The following is a 12916-nucleotide window of genomic DNA, read 5'->3' as shown; positions in this document are numbered from 1 at the left end:
GCTTATTCATCTTGTTTAAAGAATGTCACATGATTATTAATTATTTTGTTGTGGTTTATTTTATCACTAAATATACTTTTAAGCTAGTTTTGCATGTATGCATAAAAAATTGAATAAGAGAAATGGTGAGAAGTCAATAAAAACTAGAGGGAGTAAAATACAAACATTTTTAGGATCAAATTTTGTACCACATTATAAACATATGGTATATCATGTGTTAATTTCATGATTTCACTGATTCTGAATTATGATGAGCCTACAGCTAATCGGGTGCTAGAAAAGAAAATATAAGCAATTTAAAATTTCAATTTAACCAAAAATTATTGTTTGTTGAACAGCTTAGAAATTTTATATTTTGAAAAAGATGGAATAGTGAAAATGGATTTGGATTATTGCGAGTCAAGTGAACGCGCACACATTCAAGTCAAGTGCGAAATAGATGTACACAACATCAAGGAAAGAAAAAACAAATTTGATCATAGATGGTGATTACACTATTTATAGCCAATTTTTGTGTTTAAAAATATGTATCCAAATTGTAACATTTACCAGATTAACATTGTACGATCTACATACAATTTATCTCTCTTTGCTCTTTGCATGAAACAGACAATTTTTATACTTGAAATGTATAAAAGTAAAATGCACAATTCAGAAAGCTGCAATAGCACCGTGTAGTACATCATTATATGGAATTAATGAAGACTATGCGACATGCAAGTTTAGGTGACCGAGTCACTGAATATGACAAGAGCAAATAGCAAACAGAAGTGAAGAATGAACCTTCGTACGTAACCACATATCCATTGGAACAAATGATTTGGAGTAGATTAATTTCGGCCAAAAATGGTATCCACAAAGTTGAACGATAGAAAAAGCTACGGAAAATTCAGGCAATAGTCCCTGCCTCTTCTCCTCGCCGGTTTGCTACTTCGCACTTGCTTCTTGCATTTGCCAAGCTCAATTAACATATCGATCCCATGTCTCCCCAAATTCAACGGGGAGAAATCAACTGGCTGAAACCGCGTAGATTGGGCCCAAACACTGTAAACCAGATTGAATTCAAGTATGTTACACTGTCCGAGTTCATGCAACGGCACGTTTCTTTTTTTTTTGGTAAGCTCTTATTGCAGGATAAAATTAGCCAATTAGCCTCTTGCAAAACGAGAAATGTGACTATCATATGATTAATTAAGGATTAAGTATTAAAAAATTAAAAATAGATTTATTTGATTTTTTAAAGATAAAGGTTTTATATAAAACATAGCTTTTATCAGTTTAAAAAATGTGCTAATGGATATCGAGAGAGTGGATAATCTTATTATATAGTTTAAAACGGGGCTGAACCGCCTATATTTATTAGGAATATTTATATATTACTATTTTCATTTAAAAAAGAATTATATTTTTAACTATAAATCTGTACCCGTTAAAGACAAAGTATTTTTGAGACAAATGAAGAATCTGTTTACCAAGCATGCATGTGTAGAGTAGTGGTCTAGGGCCGTGTTCGGATGGGTGTTAATTATCCAGTGTGAAAATATAGTAATAGATTAGTACATAATTAATTAACTATTAATTATGAAAAGAATTATAAAATATATTAATATGATTTTTTAAAATAACTTTTAAATAGAATTTTTTTAAAAAAAATACAGTTTAACTGTCAAAAACATACGCGCGAAAAGTTAGGAATCTGGTTTAGGGGAGAACAACGCGGCCTAGGTATTTATCTCTGCTGTGACTGACTTGAAAGTATGGGCCCAAATAAGCAACCAATGGATCGAATAGGTTGTACATATGAAGGCCCAGCATGCCAACTTGTGCATCAGTTTATCTCGTTATTCAGTTACTACATGCTCGCACACTGAACACACCCCACGACGCAGCAACACTCTTTTTCTACAAAATTAAGGATTGATTGGATTCTGAATATACACACTACTGCTCTAGTCACTGTGAGCTGCCTCGCTTGCTCTTCCCGCCGTTGACGACGACCTGTTGGTGGAGCTCGTCTCGTCGCTGGCCATGAAAACCTTCCAGAACCAGTGCTGTTTCCAGACCCTCTCGGTCATCTCCTCGATCGGCACGTTCTTGGTCTCGGGGAGGAAGAGGAGCACGAAGATGGACATGACGACGACGCACGCGGAGAAGAAGGCGAAGATGGTGTACCTGAGGCGGCACAGCATGGAGAGGAAGGTCTGCGCGAAGACGAAGGTGAGCAGCATGTTGACGCCGACGGCGACGCTCTGCCCCGCGGAGCGCGTCTCGAGCGGGAACGTCTCGCTGGGGATGAGCCACGGCAGCGGGCCCCATGACCATGCGAAGGAGAAGACGAAGACGCAGACCATGACGACCACCAAGGCGGCCCAGTCATGGCCGAGCTCGTCGGAGCGGTCCTTGATGCCGAACACGACGGCGATGGCCACGAGCGAGAGGAGCATGTACGCGCCGCCCTCCAGCAGCAGCATCCGCCGCCCCGCCCGGTCCACCGCGTAGACGGACACCAGCGTGGACAGCACGTTGACGCCGCCGGCGATCACCGCCGAGTAGAGCGACGCGTCGGTCCTTAACCCCAGCGTGTTGAACAGAACGGGCGCGTAGAACATGACGGCGTTGATCCCCGAGGTCTGTTGGAACACCTGGAGCATCACGGAGATGGCCAGCTGCGGCCGGCTCCGTCGCCGGAGCAGGCTGCGGAGCGGGCGCTTCGCCTCCCGCGCGGCGCGGCTCGCCTCCACGATCTCGCTGAACTCCGGCTCCACGTTGTCGGTGCCCCGGATCTTCTTCAGCGCCGCCCTCCCCTCCTCCGGCCGGCCGCGCTCGATCAGGCTGCTGGGTGTGTCGACCAATAACAATGCGCACAGGATGAGCACCGACGCCGGGATGCCGGCCAGCGACAGCGACAGCCGCCACCCCCATGGATGGATCCTGCATGCAAGAAGAGTTCAAGGACAACTATTTGAGACGTTGAAGAAGACGGCGATGGATGGATGGATGCAAGTACTTGTTGGTGGCGTAGTTGACGAGGGTGGCGAAGAGGATGCCGACGGTGATGTTGAGCTGGAACAGGTTGTTGAGCCCGCCGCGGATCCTCGCCGGCGCGATCTCCGACAGGAACAGGGGAACGGCCTCCACTCCACATATGTGCATCATTTAAAATTAACTTAAAATTTTAAGTTAAAAATTTAAATATTGATTTATAAGTATAAGCATAAATAGAAAGACGAAGATTAGACGGTGTGAGCCGAACGGATGTTTACTGAAGCCCATTATATTAGGCCTAAACTGACCCCTGTTACTTTCCTGGTATAAATTCCCGGTTCATATATAAATTTACCTAAGCAGCACAGCATAACCAGGGCTTCAAAATTTGCTGAAATTTCAAATTATTTCGGACCGAAATATCCTGAATTTTCTGAAATTTCATCTGTTTAGCCCTGCTGTGATAGAAATCCGGCAAACCGATAGATTGAACCTTGCGCATAACTGAGCATTTTTTTTATCCTTGAGGAGATAACATTGTTTTCTATGTAAAATTTAGCACCTTCTAATATCTAAGATAATAAGAGTTACTAAATTTTAATTGAAAATAGTGATACCTCCTAGTACATTCTCAAAGATGATAAAATTGCTCCGCATACTACTTCAGTACTGTGTGGTCAAAAATGCCAAGCAGCCCCATGGGAGAAGTGGACATATGTATATAGGGTGCAGGGATGATATGCATCCTGCCGTCCTCTGTATATAGGTTGGGTCTTTTTTAATGAAAAATAAAAGATAAATGCTTATCTGATTTTGTAATTGTTATCTAATAGTATAAGATTGAATTAATTAAAAGTGAAAATCTACTCCATAAAAAAGAGATGATGAACTTCTATGTAAAAATCTTTTAAAAAACACCATTTAACAGCTAAAAAACATATGTGTGGAAACCTATAAATAATCTGGCTAAAAGAAATAGAGCCTATAGCACAACAAATGCAACACAAGATAGGGACGTGGGGTTTGGCAAGATCAATTGTCACCGTGTCCACAATGCGTGGTCCTGGTCAAATCCAAAATGGCATCGTCAACGGGAGCAACCACTTCACCGTGGAATCAATAAATCAATCAACCAGCGTTCAACATCACTAACATCTCTAGATGTTCTGGTGGATTCCCCTCTGTTTTGATGGCCCAGCTAGGGAGAAGAAATTTTTGCTTGCCTGGTTGCTGAAGCCGACGCCGCAGCCGAGCAGGATCCTGCCGGCGACGAGCATGGCGAGGTTCTTGGCAGCGCCGTTGACGACGGCGCCAACGACGAAGAGTACGCCGGCGAGGAGCATGGTGGTGCGGCGGCCCAGCCGGCGGGTGGTGTAGGCGGCGAACAAGGTGGCGGCGAGGGCGGCCAGGTAGAGCGACGAGGTGAAGAGCTGCAGCCCCTGGTCGTCGTACTTGCAGTACTTGCTTTCCCTGACCTGGTTCCTCTTCTTCTTCTCCAGCACCGTCGGGAAGAACTCGCGCAGGAAGTCGTCCATGGACGTCACGCCGCCTAACCAAACAAACCGAGCTGGACATAGCCGGCCGGCCGGCGGCCATGGATGAATGCGTGCGCGCGTAGCATACCTGAGATCCCGATGTCGTAGCCGAATATGAGACCGCCGGTGGCCGCCATGACGCAGGAGGCGACCACGGCCGGCGTGATCTTCGCCTCCAACTCTGTTCCCAACGGCGCCGACACCGAGAACCCTCCCGCCGGCATCGTGGCCTCCTCCCCTTCCTCTCTCTCCAGTTGAGCTCAAGCTCCGGTGAACTCAACTTTTTCTCACAAAAGTAGAGAGCTGAGAGCTCGCGCTAGCTACCAAAGCGAAGAGGAGATGGAGTGATCCGTGGTGGATAGGGAAGGCAACGCAAGGCGCCAGGCAGCACGGAGACATTTCAAACGAATCCGAGCGTCCGGATGCGGCCAAGTGGCAGACGGGAATAGCTTGGTGGGACCCATCGCGAGGTCAGCGACGACTTTGTCGGAAGGAGGGGTTGGAGACTTGGAGTAGTTAGCTAGTGTGGAGGTCCAATTGTGTGAGCCCAATGTCTAGGCCCAAACGAAGGATGCGGCCTACCCAGAGGCCCAAAATCGATTAAGTTGCTCTGTTCGATTACGTGAAGGCTGTAACATGTGATTCTAGTAACTATGTAAGCCAATTTTTTATATGTTATTTTCTGGAGATACAACTAAGGGTATAAATTCAATAATCCCCAAAGAAGAAATACCAGCCAAAATAGCCAAGATAACTCATTGAGTTAATATTGAAGAAGCCCAACAACATCTGACCATCGACAACGGTGCGCAAGCTTCACACTAGTAAAGTTACAAACTAGTACGGTGGTGGCTAGTGTTGTTATAAATTTTATCTATATAGATTCACTAATCTTGATAATAATTACTTTTATTTATTAATTTGAATATTATTTTTTAAATTATATTTTACATGGAACCTTATTTATCTGTATTCTAAAATATACTTATACATCAACTCTTTTATGCATAATATTTAATTTGAAATTCAAAATTTAGATACTTCTAAATTGTATTTGTATGTTGGCTCTTCTCTCAATACATTTAAAAAATTAATTCAAGATTTGAATTTTTTTAAAACTTTATGACCACATGGACTCTTTTATTATGTTTCCTTATTTTTAGGCCCTGTTTGGTTAGGTGACTAATCCATAGTCTCTCTACTTTAGTCTCCTTTAGTCCCTAAAAACTCAAACATGAGGAACTAAACGAGACTAAAATTGTATTAATCTATTAGTCCCTTCGAGAGGTACTTATTGGGACTAAAACTTCCTTTCACACTTACTCCCTAACTAAAATTTCTATATATGATACACTTTTAGTCTCTTTTAGTTACTCGAACCAAACAGTAGGGATTAAAGATTTTAATCCAGAGACTAATTTTTAGTCGTAGGACTAGAGAACCAAACATCATCGATCTATCCGATTAAAAAATGTTTTTTTCTTTTTCTCTCTTATTCCTTTGATTTTTCTTGTCCGATTAAAAAACCTATTATTTCCTCTTTTTTCAGTCCAATTGGAATCGCAAGCTGTGGCTGCAAGTGGGTCCACGTGCGGGATGTGAATCACTGCATGGATCGCATCGCACGCACCTAACGATCTTTTGATTCTTTTCCAAATTTTTTTACCGTATTTCTGTATTTCTATTTCTTATTTTCTCTTGATTAATGTAGGATTTTTTAGCCAACGAGAGTGACCGTGGAGTCTAATTATAATTTTATATTTATCTAAATCAATCTGAATTTCATTGTTTCTTCATAGACTCTTATATAAATACTATTTTTTTGAAAATAATTATAATTTTATATTTTCTAAATCGTATTTTAATTGGCTTGGTTATTTATGTTTTGCTTTGTTTCTGGGAGTATCTACTTATTATTTATTGTAAATCAATCCGAATTTCATTGTATCCGATTGATATTTTCTTCCAAGATGAGATGAGATCGTGTAGCTATTCTTTTCCTGGTCGTTTATACGTAGTAGATGAGATCTTTTCCATGTTTTCCTGGTTGTTGTGAGATGATATCTTTTTTCCATGTCCGATTGATATTTTCTTTTTCTTTTCTCTATTTTCTTCAATTAATATGAGAATTGTAGCCTGTGAGAGACAACATGGACTTTCCTTTTTTCTTTTTTTATGTTACTTTTTATATATAATAGATTAGGATTTCCTTTTCATATGTTATTACATTATCTTAAAAAAAATATGTTATGCTCGTGAAAGATTGAAATAATAGTAACACCATTGAGTTATTACTCGTCATTTAGAGGGCCCAAACCTATATAAAATCCTTATGTATTATCTTGCTGTAATTTCATGAATACTTTAGTATCGGACGAACCCTACACCTAACAAATACTATAGTCGGATACTACCCATCAACAAAATGAATGCACTGCATTGTGATTTTATTTTTTTAAAAAATAAGACACAACTTTTAGAAGATCAATTCAAATGTTCTAAGGTATTGATGCCCCAGGTAAATTATATTTCCACTAAGAAATCAGATTAAGAACACAATACCACAGAGAAGTTAAGTGAACGGAATAAATACTCTGAACTATTCTTACAGGTGCTCAAAGGTTTCAACGACGATTAAAAACTTAAATTCTGAGATAGTAGTGCACAAAATATAGTTTCAAGATGTAAATCTGAATGCTAATACACCCATCGGGCGTGAAGGAAAAGGAGGAATAAGAACTTAAAAGGCCAGCAAGCATACTGGCTAGCAACAGTCTTCAGCTAAACATTCCTGTTCCTGGATATGCAGAGCTACGAGGCCTTTCATTCTGGTTCAGTTAAATGATGGAGGAGAATTCACCAAACTGTTGATAAATTCGTAAGTACCTACAAAAAGTTAGATTTCTTAGCATGTAATGAGAGTGGGATAAAAAGATGCACCAGTGCAGTGATCTCAATCATCACTGATTAGAGTTAGGGTTTTTTTACCGTTCTTTGAAAAGTACTTTGAGATACCAAAAATTTTAGTACAAAATTTTGGTGCCTCAAGATACATTTTATTTCAAGGTAATAAATTTTTGAGATTTGCTCTGGTCCAACAAAAATACCTTGAGATACCGGTATCTCGAGATACCAAATTATGTATTACCGTTAGATCTAGCTGAGTAGGATGAGCATTATTAGATCCAACAATCAAAAACAATTTGGTACCGTGAGATACCGGTATCTCGAGATACTTTTTGTTAGAGTGAAGTAAATCTCAAAATATAATACCTTAAGATACTTTTTGAAAGATGTTAAAAAAAACTCTCAGAGTTAAAACGTAGAAAAATCATGAATTCAAAGCATATCACTTTCAAAAAAAAAAAGAATTCAAAGCATATCTTGCAGAAGCCAAAATAAATGCAGAACCAACCTTCACAGGCATATAAGCAGTAATCTTCATAAGGAACACTTGATTCTCTTATCTCACCAGCATTATTATCGTTCTGAAATGGTTGAGGTGGGTTCTGCGCTTGATAGATACCATGATCGGCAGCCTCAACTGTGCATTACAAAACAATAAATCATCACAGGATGTTTCTGGTGATCAAAAACAAGGGGAGAAGATTAATGCCTTACCTTGAGCTGTACCATGGAAATCTGGAGGATTTGGTTCTGCTGTGTCTGTTAAGGGAACGGAAGCATCAACACCAATAGTGATTGTATTCATAGCTGAAGACAAAGATACTGGGTAGTTGTCTTTCATTTTGTCGTTAAAGGCAATGTCATCCAAAACATCATATGCTTGTTTTATCAAAGAATTCACTGCATCCTGGAAAAGAGTTACGCGTACTGTTCTTAGTACACCATCAAGGTTTGTGTTTCAAGAAGAATGCTGGTATCAACATATACCTTCTGATCTGAACTAAAACTGTCCTTCGAAGCATAGAAACCATGAAATTCTGCTCCAACGAGATCATGCACGCAGTTAAAGAAGAGTACAACATTTTGAACTCTATATGATTTCAGATTGCAGTCGCCTTCGAGATCACACTCTCTAGCATGCTCAACTGTAGCTTTCCACTGCTTGTCGTCTGGATTTACATTGAAACACTCCTGAAATATTCCAACAAATGCATAATAACTCAATTTCATTTTGTCAAAAGTAATTTAACAGTAGGGCCCTAGTTTCATGCGCGCTTCAGAGAGAGTGGTTGGAAGCCTTACTGCGCGGATCTTTTCTTCATTCTTATTTAAAGCCTTAAAAAATCCTCCACGGTGTAGATTTGATTATTTTTAAGCCTCCTGTCACGACCTCCGTTTCTTGCGATTCCCTTTAAACGATGTACTTTCTCTTTCAGCTTCGGACGGTCACTAATTCTATTCTCTGAAAAAAAAGGGAGACAAGAGAGAAATACCATTAGATCATACAGCGCAGGTTATGTTATCTGTAGTATCCGTGATAATCCTAGACGAATTTATCTACAATCATTGGAGGTGCAATACACTTTTCCAATATCTAAAAGAAGAAAAATTTTACCATACTTGAGAAAACATTAAAAGTTATCATATTTTCTAGTGTAAAATTTGATATTTTCAGTTACTTATCTTAAGATGTCAAAATTTTGAGTGTAAATTTTGGTGCATATAGTTATTTTCTCAATAATAGTAAAATTGCCCCTAAAAGAAAAGAGAGGCAAAAAAAAAGGGAAGAATAGGCTTTTTTTTTTACCGTCCTTGATTGATACATTAAGGTTTTATATTTTCTATTGTAAAAACTCGTTGTTTTTAGGTATTGGTTAATTTTTTCATCATTAAGAAAATACCTCTAGAAACTAAAATTTACGGTAAAAATTTTGGTACCTTATGATATGATATAAAGTATCTGATGGTAACAAATTTTACATTAGAAAATATGATACCTCCCGGTATTTTTTCAAAAATAATAGATAATAAAATTGTTCTTAGGCATTATGTATCTCGAGATACTAAAAATTTATAATAAAAGTTTGGTAGCTCTAGTATTGTAAAATTTCCCGTGGAGAATACTTGAACAACAGAATAGCCAACTGCAGTTGTTGAAGGAAATCTTACGTTTGTTTCGGTAAACTTGCACCTTAACAGGATCCATCACAGCTTCCATAATTCGAAGCCCAGTTCTGTCACTGCTAACAACTCTTGCTGCCAGAATGAGCTTTCCAGTTTCAGTCTTTCCAGATGGTATATTGAAAGAGATGTCAGAAAGAGATGCCTCCCCATTCTTCAGCTTCACTTGACAATCTCCTTCTAATACATTCCCCTTTTGACTCTTCACTATGCGTTCATCAAACTGACGTTCTGTCCAATTTTCAGGGACACCATTATTAAAGTTTCCATGGAGAGCCAAAATTTGAATTCTTGCTGAAGAAAGTGGACCATATTTAACTATATGGTTGTCTTGAAATATGGCAATTTTGATAGCCTTGCCATCCTCTGCACTAATTTTCTCCTTTGTATAAACGAGATGGTTCAACTTATTGAGGAACCTCAACTCAACTCTTTGTTCTTGATTCACTTCCTTAATGACAACAGCATGCTCTTGATTTGCCACTGATCTACAGTACAGACACAAGTAGTATGAAGCACCATTGATCAGTCAGTACTTCAAGTTGTGTGAAATTGCATGCATGAGCGAACATTGCAAAGTTGTTTCGGGGAGCTCCATAAATATAGAGTGCCATCAATACACAGTATAGTTCGCAAGCCATGTCAAGTGATTTATAAGAACAGATCAGCACAATATGAAGAATCTAACTATCTAAGTGTGTATGACGCATTCATACTTAAGATTGCATACTGGAAATAACAGAAGCCAGGGATGCATATTTTCAAGCACCCAGCCAAAAAAAATTATTTAAAACACCCATGCATATTTTCAAGGGCTTTTTTAGCATACTTAAGAAATATCTTGCGACATTGACAAAAAATTTAGTGCAAAATTTTGGTATGTTAAGATATATTGTATCTCAAGATACTAAACTTTTACACTGAAAAATATGGTACCCCGAGATATATTTTAAGGATGGTAAAAAAAACCCTCTATTTTCAATGTTTACAAATACCATACCTGTAGCGCTCGTTAGCATCACGGTTAGAATTTGAATTTTTTAATTGTCCCTGCAAGTTGAGAAAATAATCAGTATGAGCTTGGAAAATGAACTTTGCCAAACACCCTTTCCTATACAAAAGAAATATAGGCAAAAAAATTGTAATTTGAATTTTACTTGAACAAGTAACTTCATGAGAAAACCCAACAAAAGGATCTGTCTAATCAGAAACGAGTTTCTGTCTTTTTTTTATTCGATGTTATTGACTTTTAGAGCTACGTTTGACACTTTATTTTTATTAAAAAAATTATCCAAATATGCAAAATTATAAATCATGACTAAAGTTACTTTAGTAATAAATCAAATAAAAAATGATTAATAGTTATATAAATATTTTGAATAAGATGAATGGTAAAAGTTAACATAGTTAATTTCAAAATTGCGGAGAGAGTATGATCTTTTAATAAAGTGGAACCTCAGAAATCTAACCACTTCATGGCTGAGAATGTCAATTCGCTCAGAAAAGGTCCCAATTTGCTTGGTAAGGTATTCATGAGAGCTGCAACCAACACAGTGCAAGATAAACATGTAAACTAGATTAATAAATTATACTGCATATTTCTCTGACTCGGACAAATATAAGATTGATGGATATGCAAAATTGGAAGTTTAAAGAACAATGGAATAAGTATGAATTAATTTCGTAGCACCTGCATCGATCTGATTGGTTTCATGTGTTCTAACAGAGTGAGAAAATTTTATCAGCCTAACGGTTGTAGCACATATGAACAATACATTAAAGAAGAACTATACATGGTCAAATCAGTAGTAGCCAGCGAAACAACCATTTTAGATGTATTAAGCAGGAAATTTACATGCTAATAATTAATTAATCATATGTTAATCCATTGCTACATTTTATATGCCGGTTTCCAACCCCAGCCGACAAACTCGGCCTTAATACTTAAGCAAACTAAAAATATATTTAACATAGATGCCTGCAACATTATATAATATATTAGACAACTCATAAATTTTTGAATATAAGTTCTAGAACTCATATGTATGGCAGATCAATGTAAAATTAGTTAACAGTGTGGATATGTGAAACTATACGACCAAACTACCTAGGGTTGTGTGCAACAAAACCAAAACCTCTGTGATTTTGTATGACTTGAACCATACACATCCAAGGAGGCAGGCAAGGATTTATGAAATTTAATCTCTTTATACCTAAACATCAATCCTACTTGCGCCAAGTGAGAAATCTTACCTGTTAATATGATTAACAATATTATGAAAGGCATTATTTACTAAGTTCTGAAGTACTCCAAGTGTCCTCCTCTCAGAAATAGCATTCTCTTCGCGTATCTACACAAGCAGGGGAGCACTGAAACGAGGCACCAAAACAGTAGTAATAAAACAAAATGAAGGGGAGACGCTGAAGCTGTAAGATTAATTGATGGAGAGATGCAGATCGAGCAGAGCTGCTAACCAGTCGACGAAGGGGTCGGTTAGACATCTGCTCTTCCTTTCTGCGCTTGCACAAATAACTTGACAACACAAATGATGAGAGCAACAAAGCTACAAGAGTTAGCCGGTGACAGATCGATCCAGGGAAGGGCAAGAAAAGCTGAAACAAGTAGTGCTGCGAGGCGGCGTACACTCTGGCGACGAAGACGAGCACGTAGAGCACCCTCGGCTGAAGCTGCTGCTTCCCGGCCGGCGCCTGGCCGTCGATGCCGATGCCGATGCCGATGCCTCGCTGCAGCCGCTTCTGCGCGGGCGCGCCAGACGCCGGCGGCGAAGCCGGACGTTTCCTCGGGTTCATCATGTCGCCGGCCACCGGATCAACCAAACAGGAGCTTTGCCGCTAGCAACCTAGCTTCCTCGTTGCTTCTCCGGTGTTCGGTTGCTTTGCTCTGTGTTCTGTGCTATATATGTACGGAGTAGAGTACTTTTTCTTTTTATACGAGAGTAGAGTACTTCAGTGGTTTGATGGAGTTGGTCAGAAGCAGCTAGCCAGCAGCGCACGCGGCGAAACCGGCCATACATGGATGGAAGTAATTTCTAGCATGGTGGCTAGTGTGTGACTGTAGGTCGTGTTCTTCCTCCACTAGATTTGATCGTTTCTCGCGTGTATAATTTTTGAACTGCTAAACAGTGTATTTTTTTTAAAAAATTTATAAAAAAATTGTTTTTTAAAAAAATCATATTTATCTATTTTATAATTAATAATTAATTAATCATGTATTAATCTATTACTACGTTTTTCGATAAGTAACCCTCAACCAAACACGGTCTACAGTGTCTGTGTAACAAAATTAA

General features: G+C 38.9%; 2 pseudogenes; both read right to left on the bottom strand.

Moving 5' to 3' along the window:
- Nucleotides 1-1712: 1712 nt before the first annotated feature.
- LOC102715527 lies at nt 1713-4881 on the bottom strand (annotated as a pseudogene).
- Nucleotides 4882-7104: 2223 nt separating this feature from the next.
- Nucleotides 7105-12121, bottom strand: LOC102715253 (annotated as a pseudogene).
- Nucleotides 12122-12916: the final 795 nt, after the last annotated feature.

Source organism: Oryza brachyantha, chromosome 11, assembly GCF_000231095.2.
Source record: "Oryza brachyantha chromosome 11, ObraRS2, whole genome shotgun sequence".
Lineage (NCBI taxonomy): Eukaryota > Viridiplantae > Streptophyta > Magnoliopsida > Poales > Poaceae > Oryza > Oryza brachyantha.
This window is presented reverse-complemented; position numbering and strand designations above follow the sequence as displayed.